Here is a 9,185-nt window from a genome sequence, read left to right as displayed (position 1 = left end):
GGGGTGGGGAGGGGGGGGGGAAAGAGAAAAAAAGGTAAATCAGGGCATGAAGAATGATAAAGAAATAAAACTTTGGAAAGGCAAACAGGAATATTATGTTGATTATGTTGAAGCGCTCCTTTTCTGCTTGCACCACCGGATAGATTTGCCCCCAAAGAGCTCAGCATGGCAAAAGCCCTGAGTTACAGACCTGGACTAAGGTGGCCCCTAGTAACAGCAGACACAGAAAATCTGTCCACTATCTGGCCATCCTGCGGCCCGTGCTAAATGCCTGACTGCAGACACGCAGTCCTGTCCAAAAAGGAGCACTCATATTGTTGAGCAATTACATTTTCAGCTGTACAGCAAAACCACCACAGTCCACCCTCCTTTTTGACAGTCGGAGAAATAATCCTTTCTTTCTAACAGGAATAGCCTCTCCCTCCATGTGGTTTTTCACAACATACTGCTCTTCTCAGCTATATGGTTTTAAAGGCTTTTAACTTAATAGGCAGACATACATGATAATCCCAGATTACAATCGGTATGAAGGCTACTTATCTCACAGATTTACAACCCAGGCTCTATTGGTTATTTATCTGCAGGGTCTCTGGGGCAGACCTATTTAGGTACAGGCTTTTTTATTCCATCTATCTTACTAGTGGTGAAGTACAGAACACGAACACAAATATGACTCAAAAATCAGAGTTAAATGCTCAGGCACCATCTTTCAGAAGTTTTGCTTTGTTTGGTTCTGTTTTTTTAAATAAATCACCAATAGGTAACTTCAGGGAAAATAAACTACTTAAACATATCATTAAGTTACAAACATAGATATATGGCTATTTTAAATGGAAAATTAGGTGGAGAAAAAGGTACTGGGAAAAAAAAAGTGAGCCTCTCTTTATCCATGGGGGGGCTCTATGAAAAAGTTTTCGAAGATGTATGATCAAAACCCTCACAGACTGAAAGGAAAAGGCTAGTGTAGGAGAAAGAAGAGACTGCCAAGCACGTGGAAAGCACACTCTGTACTTATTGCTAATACTTTCTTCATACCTGTGAAGGGAAAAGACAAATCATCATTAGATGTTATCTTCTTTCACTATTTTCTCCTGAATTGAGTATTTCACACCTCTCATGGGTTGACAAATCACTTAATATGAATTTTACACTACAAGTAAGAAAAGTCCCCTAGTCATGAAAAAAACCACATTTGCTTGCAAAGATAAAAAAAGTCTACATTATTTTACAGCAAAAAGAGAGTAAAGATTTTAATCAGAAACATGGGACCACTTCCAAAGAACAGACTGAGACAGCCTGCCATCTCATTTAAAAAAAAAAAAAAAAACAAAAAAAAAACACCTAGTTCACTAATTGACAAAAAAGTCAGGGCTATCATGGTCTCTTGGGGAAAAAAAAAAAAAGAAAAAAAAAAAAGGATGAATTTTTACAAAATTTAAGCTAAATTCCCCCCCACTTTCACTGGCAGGAGGCTTCTGCAGGCTGCCTCTGCAGCACGAGGCTGCGTTCTGGCCTGAGCCTTCTTCCAGAGGCAAATCGAGTTCACTCGCACTAACTCGACAAGTTAACCCAAATGAAAGTACGAAGCAAGCAGGTTCAAAGGGAAAACTTGCGGTGCAGAACACATCCAAATGATACAACTGTGGAGGGTACCCAGAAGGGAACCGCACATCAGGTGCTGGCAGCACTGCATGCCAGTGCCTACATAAGACATTAAATCCTGGTGGGGCAACAGCTGCCTCTGTGAGCCCAAAACCACAATAATGACTTCTAGCAAGGAGGCCACCCCCTAATCACCAAGGCCTTCCTGACCTGCCACTGGTTCACCAGGCAAGAGCCACTGCTAGGAACATCCTTCCACCCACCACCCTCCCCGCAATCCCTCTTACACCTTACTCTATAGGCATGTGTCGCGTCTTTTTCGACAATGCTCCGATACCATGGTAACAAACTTGTTTATCTATAAATGGCAAGATGGGCTCAATCTGCCAAAAAAGCACCATATTCCTGTTGTGAAAACCGATTTAAGTTAACCCATTTTGAAGGCAACTAGGACAAAGAGAAGGCAACGGACACATCTTTTTTTATTCCTTAGCACTGAGCTGCAGTAAATAATAATCCTAAGTAATGCAGTTAGGAGCAACAGGATGGAAGCATCCTGCAAAAAGTGCATTTGTTAAAAGCTCCTGGCTACAGACCAAGTACTGAATTAATTTATGAATTAATGGCTTTCTGCTGCTTTTCTTTACCTTCTTGATCCATAAGCAGATACCAGTCTAAAGAGGAAAGTACTGTGTCATTACCAAAATGAAAACACTATGACAATTCTCTCTCTAAAATGAGACAAAAAACCCCAAAGCACTCTTGGCATCCTGCACAGAGGCACCAGGCAACAGCATGTCCATTATTTATTCCCATCATCACTCACAACAGGTATATGTTGCTACCAGTGGAAAAAAAAAGGAACATTTGCATTAATTCCTAGTGCTGCCCAGCCCTCTTCCAGGCCCAGGGTGTTCCAAAATAAATCTGTCTGCTTAAAGGTCAACTACAAAGATGAACCCCATATATTTCAAGCTACCCTGTAATGAAGAGGGAAAGCCCCTACCCTTCTCTCTGCAAAGCTTCGCTTCCACTAGTCACCAGGAACACGGAACAGATCATTGTTAATAACAGGTGCCTCAATGATCTATTTTTAAGTGGTGCAACGAGACACAGGCAGATCATGAGACAGGAAAGATTAAGAACAGGAGAAAATATAACAGCTGGAAGTGTACAGCAAAAGGTTAAAAACATGAGCAAGAAAAGGAAATTATCTTCAGATTCTTCTATCACATCCTGTGCTGCAGTACCTGAGCAAAATTGGAAATGTTTGCATAGGACAGAGTGCAGAGGTTAGGAGATGTTATTATTTCCACACCTTTTTGTTGGCTCTAATAGAATAAATATGATTTTGTGCTGAAAATTAAGAAAAACTGAGTGTCTTTCATTAAAAGCAATGCTCACTCCATGTTCTCTTATGCTAACAATCAAATAACTTTGACCTATGTCAATGCCACTTGAATCCAGATCTCACAGCAGAACAGAGGCTGAAACATTTCAGCTGTGCCTACCTGCCAGGTACCAAGACATGTGCCTCGGTTAATTTTCACTTTAAAGCAACTTGCAGTTGCTTTAAAACGGTAAATTAGTAGAAAACTGCAAAAAAAAGGCAGAGTATCAAACCTCCACATCACAGTCATTCCTGAGAAACACAGGGGGTTTATCATCTCAAATAAACACGTTTAGTGTTTAGATACATTGCTCTGGGCAGATTCAAATGTTACTGATGCAGCTTACAGGCACTATGACTACAAGAAGACATCAACCCCTAAACTGGACGAGGAAGCATTTAAAAACACTTACGAGCTACTGAGAAGTTATTTAGAGGCGATTCCCGCTGGTCGACATCCTGTGGTCGTTCCTTGTAGCCAATGAACGTGCCATCGTTCTTTAAAAGAAAATACCGCGGCCTCCATGTTTTTATGTATTCTCCTGGAAAGAAAGGACGGGCAAAGTGAGAGATCATCAGAAGACACCCCGAAATACTGACTCGCCAACAATTTTTTTTTTTTTTAATATTGAAACTATATGTCATCCTGACATAGCAGCAGCAGTTTTAAGAACATTCAGTTCATTCTGATACAAACAGTGGAAAAATACAGGCACTGAGTCAGATATTGCTAGTGATGTTAACCATAAAAATGGGACTTCATAAAAGGTAAACAGCTATGTTTTGTTCTTCCATCTACTCCGATTTCCATTCAAATTCTGCAACATCTGCTTTAAATGCATTTTAAATTTTAAAAAAATCAGAGCAGATGTCCTATGTATTATTTTTGCTATTGTCATTTTTCATACTGACAAGTGGAGAAATTTTTTTCATTTACATTTTGCAGCGCAAGTATTTTAAACAACAATGGGTAATTTACTAATTAGTCAACTGCTTTATCAAACCAACCGTCACTTTTAGAACGTAAGAAGATAATTCTCTGCTTAAGTTACATAACATCACTCACTCCTCTCACAACATCTCAAGCGTGAAACATGAGATGATATATCACAATATTAAGGGGAAAACACTGGATGATGTACAGCCACCACAAAGAAGAAAACGAACACCTATTCTGAACAATATTCCACTTTTGTCAGAAAAACATCCCTTGCACACACCATGCTACTGCTCATCTGACTAACCTGCGCAGGTAACAGTCATGTGACTGTGTTACAGCCATGTTCAAAATCTCCAGCCGTAGAATAAAAAGAAAAGAGTTGATCAAAACCTCAGTTTTTTACTGGATTTACTCAGTTGGGCTTCAGGGAAGGAAGACAGGGGTTCCACCTGTGGCTCTTCTAGATGACTTTGTCAATGTGCCTCAGTTTCCCCCTTTGCTCATTGCCCATGTTGTCCTCTTCCCAGGCAGTCTCTCCAGAACCTTAAATAGCTCTACATGGTGCCAAGCTGGGCCTCTAGGTCCTACAAGGTCCTGCAGTAATGTTTCTATCGGCTGCACCACAAAAGCCTCACTCAAGGTGCTATTCAAATCAGAGTACCAGCCACACTTTTCCAACTCTGCTCACCCCAACAACAACTGATTTAAAAAAAAATTAAAAACAGAAGTGGTCACTACAAAGCACCCACAGCTGGGCAGCAGCTATACCCTCCTCCCTCCAGTATGGTTTCTCGTTTGTTTGTTCAGCGTCAGGGAGAGGACGAGGGAGCAGACTAGGAGCCAAGCTTCTTTCAGATCTGCCGCAGCAGGAGCGCGCCTGCACACCCTGCGAGGCTGCCCCTGCAGCGGCTGGTACCCAGTGCCCACGGTTTCATGTGCTGGCGAGCTCTTCAAACAACCACCAAGAGCAGTGAGAAGAAAAGGCTCCCCAGATTTGCTGGCTCTGGCAACCTTCTGCTGCTCTCCCAGGCTCCGCTCACACTCTCTCTTCCTGCTGCTCGGCTCTCCTCCGCCAGTGATTTCTCTCCCAGCGATGTGCACCCTGCCCCAGGAACTCCCCTGCAGCTGCTTTGCCTCCTTCCTCTCCCCACAGACCTCCTCTCCTTCTGTGGTGCAGCTTCAACCTGCCTCGGGCACCAGCTGTGTCATTTCTCCTCTGTTCAGACTCATACTTTTCTCTCCCGCACAGAGAAGCGCAAGCAACACCAACGCCCATGCCATGCAGACATGGGCGCGCACACACCTAGCTGCTGCTTTCACCTGTTTAGTCCTCATTAGGCTTTTAATTTTCTAATCTAAAGCAAAAACCTAAGAGTTACCGAACCAGAGGAGAGAGTCACACAGAGCTACCTTTCCAACAGTGGCCATGTCTGCAGAAAATACCCATTTGTACTGATGTTTCTTGCACACAAGGCAAAAAGATGAGAGGAAAAGGAATGAGCACAAACCTCAGTCTTTCTTTTAGAAACGTCTGTTACAGCTGCAAGTGTTATACTAACCTATAAGGGGTTTACAAAAATGTCATTGTCGCTTTAGGAATTTCAGAACTCACCTATAGCTGTCATGGCCTAACATTTATAAGCAAGGCAGTAAATGTAGAAGGTTTTGTTGTTGTCGCCTTTTTAATTCTGACCTTAATTAAAAGCTGAAAACTTTCCGGGATCAGTGGGAGATTATGAAGCCTTTCACATTTAAATTACCAGTCCAACTCAGCCCAGATCAGCGAGATTACTCCAATCTCATTACTATTACGCCACAGATGTGACTATAGGGACAAGAAGATACACGGCGCATTCAGCCTAGCTCTTGCCGAAAGGTTTGCCAGGTAAGCAGGTCGGGGAGGCGGCTGCCCGGACTATCACGATTCTGGAACACACTGTTACGTACCTGACACGTTGGTATTTTCTTCTCTTGCATAAAGCAGACCCAGGAGACCTAGAAACCATCTCATAGCCCTTATCATACCTGCATTTAGGACTAAATCCAGATTGGATGGGACGAAAAAATATCTGAAGAGGGGCAAGACAGAGAGTTTCCATTTCTCTTACTCCCTAATCTATGCTACATGCCTTCCCCATCGGTATTTACAGAGGAGACATTCATTTTTTGCAGATTCTGAAATTATTATCTGGTTATTTTCAGTGAACTATGCATAATTTTACACAAAATTACACTGTATTGTCACAAGAGACTCTTCCTCTTAGATTAGATGCTTATGTTTGGCTCTCATACTTTCTTACAGCTTTATTCCACCGATCTGTTTCTCTGTTAGAAGCACATCATCTAACAGGATTAATCGCATAGTCTTTAAAATGGTGTATTCCATACAAATATAGCATCCTCCTCCACACTCACTCTTTCTTCACTCTTTCTGTGTGAAAAATCAAGGATTTCATTACTGCCAGGCATTTTGCAAGGACCATTCTACTTGGACCTTCACTTATCCATTGCTTTAGCTGGTTCTGGTTCCAGTTCCTGATCCCCCTCTTTAATGTGCAAATAAGTAACATGATTTTAAACAACTTCTTCCACATGTCTGGAGCTTAATGAATCCTGTAATATGGCAAGCATACATATTATTGATTATTGCTGTTGCCAAGGACAGTATGAGGCACACTGCAGCATCTGTGGTATAAATTTTACTATATAACACACTGAGGTTATACTTCTGCCATCTTGCCGCAAAGTGGCAAGACATTGCCTAGTGTATGACTTCCCAATCAGATAATCTGTAAGTGTAATTTTACATTCAAGACTATCGTTTCTCTACAGAAGTTCTGAAATACAGATTCACCAACACAGTCAGCAAGAAAATGTACGAAGTGCATATTCTTAAGAAACAATATTTTTATGATTAGCTAAAACACTATAAACTTCCTACAGCCTGTGAGGACCACGTTGATCACGACAGAAAATCTGAATATTTTAGGCAGAAAAGGAGTTCGTCAATACAGACAAAAAATAATTACGTGGAACCGCTGGGACAAAGCTGACTGAAAAACATTAACACCTTTTCCTTCCTCTGATATACTCAGTAAGCTGTCATGCCTGAAGAGTGAACTGAGATGTTTCAATTTTTGCCTCTGTTTTTTGTTCCTGTTGCGGTTTTGTTTTTAAGAATCATAAGCAAGAAGTTACTTGAAGTCACTGATATTATTAGTTACGTAGTCACACTAGAAGAACTGTACCAAGTACAGTAAATGCAAGCATGTGTGGCAAATTCTATCAGACAACACTAAAAAAAATAATAATAATGATCCACCATGGAAAAGTGAACAATTTACAAAGCAAAACATTTTTTCCTCTGTGATTCATTGCTTGTGTAATGCCCTGGCAGAGCCTTCTTTGTTTTCAGTAACAGAATGCTAACACTGCAGAGACAGGAAAGCAAAAGCATGGGTTATAAATCCTACATATAAAATCCTGGAATGAAATAGACTCCTCTGTAGCTTGCTAGCTTTATTATTTAAAATCTTTATGTACCATTCTGTTTACTCCAAGCGATTTCCAAATTGCAAAGATTCCCAAACTGTATATATCTGGAAATATACACGAAGATTGTTATAGACCGATTTTCCTTTATTGCCTTGTGTCTGCCCCCACACACTGCACATTAAAATACTTAACACACACTTACAATGTAAATCCATTTCATGCCAGAAAAGCTTTTTCACAGTAACACGTACTGCAAAGCACACTTACGCCTGAATATTTCAGAAAAAGTTAAACACAAAACTCTTTTGGTTCATGAAAAGTTAATTCTACTGAGGATTTACAATAATGCAGGGTTAGGCTATTTTCCTCTCCTCCCCACAACAGTATCTCACTGAATCTGGAGCTGTCTACCACTGATAGAGTGTCTAACATCAGAAACAGCTGCCACTCCCTGGGAAGCTCACGGGGTAAGTGGAGAATAATGAGCAGCAAGCACCAGCAGAACAAAAGAAAATCCATCTTTATTTACCAACTGCTGCATGCTTGTTGCTGCATCAAGCTCATTCAAAGCCAACACCACACCCTTTAATTCAGAACAGACTATATTTAAGAAGCCTCTGCTTTTTTTTTTTTAATCAACTCGTACATACCAATGGTTTGAAAAAAAATCATTAGGTTAACCAACTCAGCATCCAATGATACCCTTGATATTTACAAAAGCACTGGACCAACTATTAACTTTCTTATGCCCCAAAGTAACCAGAACAAGCCCAGGAGCACCGATTGAAAACAAGGTCTCAGTTATATTAAATGCACTCAAGTGGCTACCACAAATCTATGGATAAATAATGCATTAAACTTTCTGCTCTGAGCATCAGAAGTAGCACCATTAATTACAATTAAAGTTAACACTCAAAATATTAGAGCTTTTGAGTTACGCAAGCCTTCGCTACATTGCCACCCACTCTGAAGATGTACGACATTCCTTGATTGTACAGCCCTGAACTGTCTGAGGGAAACACGAAAGTTATGCCAATCGCAGTGCTAATGTGCCACCGGTGAAAGGCGGAATGACTCATTTCTGAGACTTCAATGGCCGCGAGAAGTGGTCTGCATCCTGTCGGCCTAATAAGGTTTCCGCGAAACAGATGCCAGCTTCCTTAAAGACGTGAAGCTTTCAGGAGCTGCCATCTCGCGTGCGCTGAAGAGCGGGACGCGGATTTACAGTTAGTTTCTACCGCTCGAGTAAATAGGGTATGTGTCCGCTCGCTTCAAAACCAGCTGAAATCAAAACAGATTTGGAAGAAGAAAACAGGGCTTGAAAACTCGCCTTTGCATTTCTAAAGCACTCGGAAGCAAGCCTTTTCCAAACACAGCGAGCTAATTCTGGATCTTAATGACTTGACACTAAACAATTAAACAAGTCTAGGGTGACCCGAATGAAAACTCTCAGTTCAAATATGTATCTTTTTTAAAAATAGCTGCACAGACATGCACCAGGCTGGGGCAGCACTCTTCCCTTCCCTCAAAAAACTGCCAAAACAAGATATTTAAACACAGTGCCAGGTTTTCAGTAGCTTGGGGAAAGGAAAAAGAAAGAAAGAGGGGAAAAAAAAAAAAAGGTTATGCTAATGCCTTTCCCAACACGCTCGCGGAGAGAGGAGGACCTCTGGTTTGCCTGCCTATTCAGAGGCGCAGCAAAGGGGGCCGGTTCTTTGATGATTTTTTTTATTTTGGCCCCTCTCTGGATGCCTCCTC

General features: G+C 41.3%; 1 protein-coding gene across 1 annotated transcript in view; it reads right to left on the bottom strand.

Moving 5' to 3' along the window:
* Positions 1–3,532, bottom strand: part of AKT1 (v-akt murine thymoma viral oncogene homolog 1) — a 34,844-nt gene extending 31,312 nt beyond the window's left edge. Inside the window, exon 1 of the mRNA XM_009574642.1 lies at positions 3,406–3,532. The gene's annotated coding sequence lies outside the window, so the exon portion shown is untranslated. The remainder of the gene's footprint in view (positions 1–3,405) is intronic.
* Between the last annotated feature and the right edge of the window lie 5,653 nt (positions 3,533–9,185).

The sequence above is a fragment of the Fulmarus glacialis genome, unplaced genomic scaffold (assembly GCF_000690835.1).
Source record: "Fulmarus glacialis isolate BGI_N327 unplaced genomic scaffold, ASM69083v1 scaffold6433, whole genome shotgun sequence".
In the NCBI taxonomy this organism is placed as follows: Eukaryota; Metazoa; Chordata; class Aves; order Procellariiformes; family Procellariidae; genus Fulmarus; species Fulmarus glacialis.
This window is presented reverse-complemented; position numbering and strand designations above follow the sequence as displayed.